This window comes from Pteropus vampyrus, unplaced genomic scaffold, assembly GCF_000151845.1.
Source record: "Pteropus vampyrus isolate Shadow unplaced genomic scaffold, Pvam_2.0 Scaffold153, whole genome shotgun sequence".
NCBI lineage: Eukaryota > Metazoa > Chordata > Mammalia > Chiroptera > Pteropodidae > Pteropus > Pteropus vampyrus.
Window position 1 is genome coordinate 3790719 of NW_011888934.1, and position 9924 is coordinate 3800642.

The window sequence follows — 9924 nt, forward strand, 5'->3', positions numbered from 1 at the left end:
CAATTTGGTGATGGACAGAGGGTGGGGGGCGTTAAAGGTTAGGAGAATGGAGTGAAGGGTTAAAGAAGTACAAATTAGTAGTTGATAGATGGTCACAGAGATGGGGAGCATGGCATAGGGAATGCAGTTAGCATTAATGTAAAGGCTAGGTGGAAAAACAGAGGAGAAAAGAAGGAATTAGGGGGATCTTTTTATAAACTATGTAAATGTCTAACCAATGTACTGTATACTTGAAACTAACTAAAATAAATAAATAAATTTTAAAAATAAAAAATAAAATAAATTTAAAAAGAAATGAAATTTGTGAAAGCTCACATACAATTTTTTTTTCCAGTCTTTGAAATGCAGACGGCTATCTATTTATAAGCTACCTTGCAAAGTCTAAGGGTTAATTATTCATTCCACAGAGTATCCATGAATTAGCTTGTCAATTTGATGCTAAATTTTTCTTTAAATCTTCAAATTTTTTTCACTTCTTCCTTTTCTTGGTTAACTAATTTTACCTGCAATTTGCATTCAAAAGTATCAGTGATTTAAATTCTGAGCCTGTCCCCTTTGTCAATTTACCCACAGAAGCTCTCTTTACTTATCTACCTTTGATTAGCAACCGGGAAATATTTACACTCACCCTGTGCCCAGTGTGTCCTCACACAAAATGCCTGGATTAAAATTAGAGTTCAAATTATGTTGTACTAAGAGTTGAGAAAGTTATAAACAATCACGTAATTCAACTGAATTTTACAGAAAGGAAAACTGAGGCACCAAAAACAAAATCAAGTGGAAATGCTGGAAATAAAAAATATGTCACAGAAATTAAAAATATCACTCAGAATTGAGAGAGAAGACTGGAAATATTAGAAGAGAAGGTCAGTGAATTTTAATTAATTTGAACAGAAGTCATAGAAACCAAAAAGCAAAGTGATAAAGAGTGGGGGAAAAAAATATCTAATGGTCTATATATACATAGTTATAGCCCTGAAGAAGAGGAGGGAAAGAAAATAAAACAAGAAATATTTGAAGAGATAACAGTGGAGAATTTTCCAAAATTTTTAAATATATTAATTAATTAAATAAAACCACAGATCAAATGTCATGAACATAGGGCTAAAAATAAAATTACACGTAGGCATATCTTAGCCAAAATGCTGAAAATCAAAAATAAAGGGAAAAATTTATAAAGCCAAAATGGAAAAAGACACACTATGCACAGGGAGGCAACAGTAAGAATGATAACTGACTTCTCATCAGAAGGCATTAAAGCCAAAAGACAATGAAATAGCAACTTAAAAGAGAGGAAGGGAAAAAAAAAAAAACCTGACCAAATGTAATTGCACACTGGCAAACACTACCTTTCAAAGTGAAGGCAAATAAATAATGTTCTTTTATAGAGAGACAAAAACTGAGATAATATATATCTAAGCAGACTTGCAGTACATAAAGTGATAAAAGAATTTATTTGGGCTGAAGAGAAAAGATACCAGATGAAAAGCCTTGATGTGCAGGGGAAAATAAGTCATCTCCTAAACTGTTGCTTTGATTGGTTTACATTTTCAAATAAATATTTTTGACGTAATATTTTTTAAATGCAAACAGATGGAAGACATAAAAACAGCTTATTAGGCAAATATTCTGTATTGGTCTTCACACTTTATAGTCAATATATAATTCGCGAATCTCAGTGTTTTATTGTCTCTATCAGAAGTCACAGGGTGTTTCACGTATCGACTGGATTCTTTACAAAGTTAATTCCCCACGTGCTTCCTCTGCTCCTTCCCACTTCCTCCTCCTCAGCTCCATGGCCACTGCTCCAACTGTCTTCCATACTACTCTGAAAGTGTCAGGAAAAGCCAGACAGTAAAAGGAGATTCACGCTACTAAGTCATGAAAGGACCAATATTGCCACCAAAGGGCACATCCCCGACCTGGTGAAACAGAAACTTCAGAAGAACAAAATTTTCTTTCTCAATATAGAAACCCTTAAAGAGCTTTGCCCTTGAAGTTGCTATGTGCTGGTTTCAACAATGAGATAAAAAAAAAAAAAATTAACCACGGTTCTTTTGTTGTTGTTTTCATTTTTTTCTTTCAGTATATTTCTGTTGCCTTAACGATGTCTTTGACATCTAATTTTCCAGTTTGAGTCTCATATCCTGTTTAGTCTCTAGCTTAAAAGAGCTAGTAAAAGTAAACTAAAATCAGGCCAATATAATTTATTTGTGGAAAATTGCTAAGATTTAGATGGATGAATTCTAAAACGAACTTATTATTTGTATTAAAACAAATTTGGGGCAATATTCTGAAATTTCAACTTGGTATCATAGTTTATTAAACACATTTTTAATTTTCTTTTTAAAAAATCTCCGTGTAGTCTGTGAAACCCAGAATTTCTTAAGGCAGTCTTCTCAAAGGGGTCCAATTTACCTGGTCCGAGCATAAGAATGCATTGTATTCACCAAAGTCCTAGTGCAAATAGCTAAATATCTGACAGGTTCTTTAATTTGGGAATTATAAAAATAACACATCAATTATTTTGAAATTATATGTTGTAATGGGAAGTATACACTTTAATGGAGAGTTAACATACACAAGCATATGTGTGTATGTGTGGTAGATTGCGTTAAAATTCTTAAATGCTCTGCTTAATCCTCTGTAAAAGGATGAGATATCCATGTTGTTTGCCATGTGAGTTGCTATGCTTCAAAGTGGGTGGCGGTACTTCTCTACCTCATTTTCAGGCAACTTCCTTTGGGGTAGAATATGGGCAGCCATAATGTATGCCATAGCCAAACATAAACTTTAAATAACCTTTTTTTTTTTTTCTCTTGGTCTCCCATTTCTACCCAAGGCCATGAGAATGATATAATCCAGATAGAAACTATTCTGTCATACTGGGTTCAAGAATGAGAAGATATATGGAATAGAGATGATCACAACCAAAAAGAGTTACAGCCAATCTGCAGACTTTTCAACAAAAAATTTTACTGTTTCAAACCACTGCCATTTAGAAGCTATGTGTTACCATAACAAAGCTGTCTAATATTGTGTGTGTGTATGTACATACAATACTTTGTTATGTAAAGTTCATCAATACTCAGAGAATTCTCATTCTTTCCATATGAAATTAATTCACCTTTAAGTATCAGGAAGCAAATCCTCAATAGCATCTTCTGTAATTTAAGTCTATTCTTAACTGTAAATAATTTAGGGAGTCTCCTATGCTTCCAAAAAAACAACCAGAGTGTAAAATTCCAGACTCTATTGCTCAAGATATCTCTCTATTTGTGTGTTTCTTTAACTTTCCATTCTTTTTCTGTCCTGAATGATCTATGAAGTATTTCGCTCTTATGGGAGAAGTTTTATACCACTTTACTCTTGCTGGGAGAGATCATATTCTTGATTAATCATGGTACAAAAAGTGCTCCTCTCCCAACCTTTGTGGAAGTCATTTTAGCCAAAGATATTCTATTTAATCCTATTAAATATTACCCCCTTATCCAGACAGAGGAAACCAGGAATGTATTGGTTACTTATTTCATTCACTCAATTGCGTAGTCATATATACAGTTCTGGTTGATAAATTTTTAGCATGTCAATGTTCTTAGCATTTAGGCTACCATTTGCCCATTATATTGAATACCCAAAGGTTCAAATGGTTTCAAAATTTGTAAAGAGTTATTAGCATTGTAGCTTTAAACTTGCTCTCTAAACCAAAAGCCTCCAAATTTAATTATCACCAGATTTACATAAAATGATTTTTTAAAACATGCATTTAGCTCAAAAATTATTTCTTCCAGTTACAGCATGTCTTAATGAGAGAGTATGGCTCAATTTTCGTACCCTAAATGCAAGTCTCATTAAATATCTATACATTGTCATTTTTAGTCTGTTGAGTGAGACTAACTATACAACATACCCAGAACAATAATTGCACATATTTAGTTTCTAATAACAGTTCCTTTCCCCTATGTAATTTCTTAAAAACTGGCCTATTACTTTAAATTTTAAATTTAAATTTTCTGAAGAGGCACCTTCTGTCACCACTACTGTATGTTAATCAGCAACTTCAAAACAAGTTAATTCACATGATCAAGAAGCATAGTAATATTTAGGCGGGCTGAACAGTGACACAAACCTCCCTTTAGTCTGGAAGTTCTTTCAATTGGTTGCTTTACAATTTTCCATAAAATGTATCCTGAGAGCTATCAATGACACCAATACATATTCTCACTTCAGTACATTCTAGTACAGAAAAACACATTTCTAACTATTCATGAACAAACATGGATTCTGCTTTTGTTTTATGACATGAGAGACTCTTGAAACCATGTCTCACAAAGTCCTTATTAATACTGATCACTCTTGTTTTATTTCTTTCTGCTTAATATTATTTGAGTTATATAGTAGACTTTTCCCCTAAGCACTCTGTCACTTAGTGTCCTCAGGTATCAAATTTTGAGCCAGATAGCTTCATATTCAACTTCTTTCTGGAAAACAAATGGGAAAATATCTAATATATCAAGTGGGAATACCATTGTCCTCATTTTTTGTTAATTTCTACTTCTCTGATTTAGGTGCATAGGTTCTCATTCCGCTTTTGCCAGTGATATGTGACACTCTGATGCTTCATGGTTCTCCACGCAGAGGCCTCTACACTACAGAGCCATACCCAGACCAATAAGCAGTGTGGCTGAATTGATGGGAACTATACACGCAAATATCAGATCTATGGTAGTGCAAGTATTTATAAGTATATGAATCAGATAAGTCTTCTGTATCACCTAACTTTCATTTTGTCATGTATTTCTCAGAACTTCTTTGAGGAAAGAATATTAAGGAGTTTGGTTTTTTTTAATAGATGTATTAAAAAATGAGAATTTCATTTAATGTCCTAAAAAGTTTTTAAGAAAAAAAAATGAAGTTTTAGCATTGAAAGATATTTACTTAGCAGAAAGACTATTTGACAAAGCATGTCATAAATAAGCCTAATTGTGAATCACCGAGTGTGTACACTGGAGCCTCAGTATCTGGCAGAGTGGTTTCCTGTTTGAAATTCCTGACATCATATTGGTGCTCTGAGTTTGGCTCGACATGAGAAATTTCCTTCTTTGGATGAATTAATTAGAATATTGGTTCTATGGGAAAAATAATCCCTCCAAATTTCTTTATGAGAAAATTAGTATCTTGTATATAATTTTCAATGCCCTGAAGGGAACAACATCTTTTGATAAAGGAAATAAACTGCTTCCCCAAATTTGTTAAAACTTATTCAATATTCTGCTTTAAATGTTATGTCAAATGCTACTGTGAAAAGAATTTTCGTTGTCATGGATAATCTATGAGCCAATACACAATAGAATGAGTGCTAAGACAGTAAATGGGGAAGTTCATGTTTTTTAAATACACATTTCATTTATTTAGAAAAGAGTTTATTTTTGAAAAATATAAAAAATAAAAGAACATTTCACTCTTATAAAAATGTAAGCTGTCTTTTAGAGCACTGCAGTGTTGGGAAATTTCTCATACCACGTATATTTGTTTAGTATCAACAATTATAATGTTATATCATATATCATAAAGCTCTTTTTTTGTTCTGATTTGATCTACATATATCTTTATTCACAAGGTGGAGATTAGCAACATCACTTCCACAAGCATAGCTCAACTTATATTTTCTATCTTTTCACCAGCCTTGCCTCAAATTTGTCCCAATGCAGAGGGGAGAATTGTTTGCAATTTGTGCTTACTGTGTGTTAAACCTATGATAAACCATCACATTCTTTATTACGAAGAAAAATATACTTTCTTCTGTCTTTCAGAGGAAGTAGTTTTACAAATAAAAAGTAAATACTTACTTCAAAATGTTGAATAAAAACATACTTAGAGAATTCTAGCTGGTTAAATTTGGAGTGCTAAACAAAATCCAATCTAAGAATATTCTTTGGCTTTATGCCCACAGTATTTTTACTTGATTTTAATTTGACATATTTTACTGCTTGGTGTTTTTGTTTGTTTTGTTTTGTTTTTTCCCTTAACAGCCTCAGCGGGTTCCAATCAGCATATAGGCAGCAATGTTAACTCCTCACCTTCTGAGGACAGTTTTGTCATTTCTTGTCAATCATGTACCACCACTCCCATCCTTTCTACCTAGAATATTTTTCATGAATAATTGTTACTAGAAAGGTTAACATTTTTAAACAAATCAATCTTATTGAAGTATAATTTACACATAGAAAAATATACCGACATGAAGTCAACTCTTCAATGAATTTTGACAAATATAACCATAATTAAAATATTGAACATGTTTACCATCCCCAAAAAGTTTTCTTGTACCACTTTACAGTCAGTACTCTGCATACCTCTCATCCATAACAATAATCGATCTGTTTTCTGTAAATAAAGATTCATACATTATGTCCTCTGTTGTGTATGACTTCTTTTACTTAGCATATCTGTATGATTTCTCCATGTTGTTCAGTGTATCAGTAGTCCATTCCTTTTTATTGCCTGATAGCATTACATTCTTTGAATATATCATAATTTGTTTACCTATGTATCATATGATGAAATGTTGATGAACTTTTTTTTCTAGTTTGGGACTATTATGAATATTTGTCTGTGTGGATTTTCTTTTTTCTCATTTTTCTTAGATACATATTTTGTTACATTATTTCTGAGTATTTTATGTTTTGCTGCCATTGAAGATGGTGATGTCTTTCCAATTATTCATTACCAGTATATTGAAATCCAACTAATTTTTATATGACTTTGTATCCTATGATCTTTGCAAATTCACTTACTCCAGCAGCTTTTTAGTTGGTTTCTCGAGACTTTCTACATAAAGAATACATCATCTATGAAGAGGAACAGTTCTCTTCCTTTCCAATCTATATGGCTTTTAGTTCTTTTTCTCCATCATTGCACTGGCTAGGATCTCCATTACAGTGTTTAACAGGAATTGTAAGAATGAACATCCTTATCTTAGTCTCAATGTTAGGGGAAAAACATTCAACGTTTTACCGTTAAGTATAATGTCAGCTTTAGATTTCCATGAATTTCTTTATTTGATTAAAGAAGTTTTCTTTTATTTCCTGGTAGTGAATTTTTAATTTCTTCAAATAATTTTCGTACTCCTGTTAAGGTGATCCTATAAATTTTTTAATGTTTTAAAAAGCATTCAACATAGTTGCTTCCACTGATTAACATTGTAAATATACATTATCTCAAAACCTCGCTGGGAAAAATATCACTCGGTCATGATGTTTAATCCTTCTTATATATCACTTAATTCATCTCGATAACATTCTGTTCAATATTTTTGTATCTATGCAATACCTGGGGCTACCATGACATTATTGTAACCATGAGGTAAAGTACAAGATATTTTCAGAGATATTAATTCTGACATCATTAAGTTTCGAAACCAAGGGCAGCAAATGTCTACCTCTGAGCTATTTTATGAAAAAATAAATAAATAAAAACCAATTTGTATAAGCTGGAATAGTTGAGATTCCTGTTATATGGAGTTAAAAAAATTTCCCTAACTGATTTGAATGCTATGTGAGGAATGGTATATTTTAGAACTACTCAAAAACGTAAAGGAGCGTCACCTCACTCTTGTTTTTTTTGTTTCTGTTTCTGTTTTTGTTTTAATGGCAGGCAATAATCATAGTAATTCCCATTCCAAGTGAGGACGTAAGAATGCAGCCTGATAATTCCAAAGAGGAGAATTCGATTATGTTCAAGGAAATAAAGTCAAGATCATGTTGATTTTATGACTCATTTATAAATAAATGGAAAAGAAGCATTTGAAAAATGAAAAATAAAAAATATGGTATGGTATCTTGAGACTTCTGGAAGAGTATTACTAACAAATAAATTTAAAGCTACTTTCAAGCCCTTGGGAATTTTCTTGCTCAAAAACAAGTATAAATATAACATCTATTGCCTTTTTGCTATACATTGTATTTAACAAATCTTAAAAGGACACTAAATTGTGCTATTAAATTTCAAGAGGAAAAAACAGCTCTTGAAAATAACTAGGCTGTAGTTTTTTAGGGCAAGAATTTTGTCAATTTGAAACGCTCAGGCTTAGTGTGATTACATAAATACCAATGTTGGAAAGAAGAAGGAATTTGAGAAAGGTTTAAAGGACCAAATCAAGTTTAACTGAAATATTAAAAATATGACAAAAAGAGACTCATGCAGACTTGGAATGCTTAACAGGAAGAAATAAACTTTCACTTGGACCTAATTTTTTTAGAATTATGATGCACTTATTGGCATTTTTGAAGAGGCAGTCATGTAGCAAACCTGTTTAAAATGATAAAACAGAGCCAAGGGTTTTGTACACAATCAGAATAAGAGACAAGTGCTTCCTCCAATTAATTGGCAAAGCCTGCTTCAATACTGATTAGGTATCCCACAGTGAGGAATGAAGGAAACCAAAGGAGTCCTGGTGACCGAATACTAGAAAATGAAAAAGAAGTGAGGCAAGAAATTTAGAGAGGTTGTTTTGTAACTTATAGACCACAGTTCAGTAACATTTTCAAAGAGAGCTTTGTTTCTAGCCAGTATTCTACTCTAAAATAAAAACAAAATAGTTTTAACTGTTTTTTAACAACATGTTATATTTTAGAAAGTACCTTCAGAGACATTATCCTATTGTGAATGTCAATTCATAATCATCAATGAGGTAAAGAGCAGGATTATCATTGGACAGATGTAAAAACTAAAGTAAGATAAGAAAATAAAATTATGAAATTATTGTTCTTATGCTGTGACAATAGCCACAAAAACAACAATTTTACCATTTATTGACCATCTTCTACATGGCAGGAATTATGAGAAGCACTTTAAATATAATATCTCATTCAATCCTAATCAGAATTTTGCAGGATACATATTATTGTTCCCACACTACATGTCCAAAATCGCCTAGCTCCTAAGTCATAGACTCAGAATTCAAGTCCATATCTATCTGAATGTGAATCCTGTGCATTAAAAAGAAAAAAAAATAGGCCTTCATATTACTTTGTTAAATTAATGACTTCTTTACCCCACTATTTTGATTGTGTATCTATGCACTTTGCAAATACTTATTTATGTATATTATACATATAAACTCATATAATACAAGTGTTATAATACTTGTATACAACTTTATTTTTAAAAGTTCTTTAATGGGTTCTATTTAATCTATTTTAATGGCATTAAAAGTAAATAGATGAAATGAGTTTTTTTCACTTTTATCACACAAAGCCATTTGTCATTTAGTACATAAACTTATACAAGTAAGTTTGTATCTGCAAAGATATGCTTAAATGCTACAAACTCTGAATTTCACAGTAGGAACCAGCTAAACGAGTTCTACTATGCTCTAAAAAGTCTGATAAATAATAAACTATTTGTTGAATAAAAAATAGTTTAAAAAAGGTAGAACTTGATTTTGATTATTACTGACTCACTAATAGTACCAATGTAGCTATCGAATTTAAACATTTATGGAATGTCTATGTCATATTAAACATTGTGCTACAAAGATAAATAAGACATAAACTTTGTCCTTGAAGACTTAAGAGTGAAATATATGAGATATGCATAAATGAACAATTCCAAGTCAACAAGATGAGTACAATGATATAGGTGACAAGGTGCTTTGGGAGCTTGGAGGAAAGTAATAAAACAATCAGGTGGAATCAAAAAAGCCAAGATATGGAAGAAGCCTAAGTGCCCATCAATAGATAGTTGGATAAAGAAGTTGTGGTACATATATACAATGGAATATCAGTCTTCCACGAAAAAAAGAAAAAAAAAGAAATCCTACCATTTGAATGACATGGATGGATCTAGGGTGTATTACACTAAGTGAAATAAGTCAGACAGAGAAAGACAAATAGCATACTATTTCACTTATATGTGGAATTT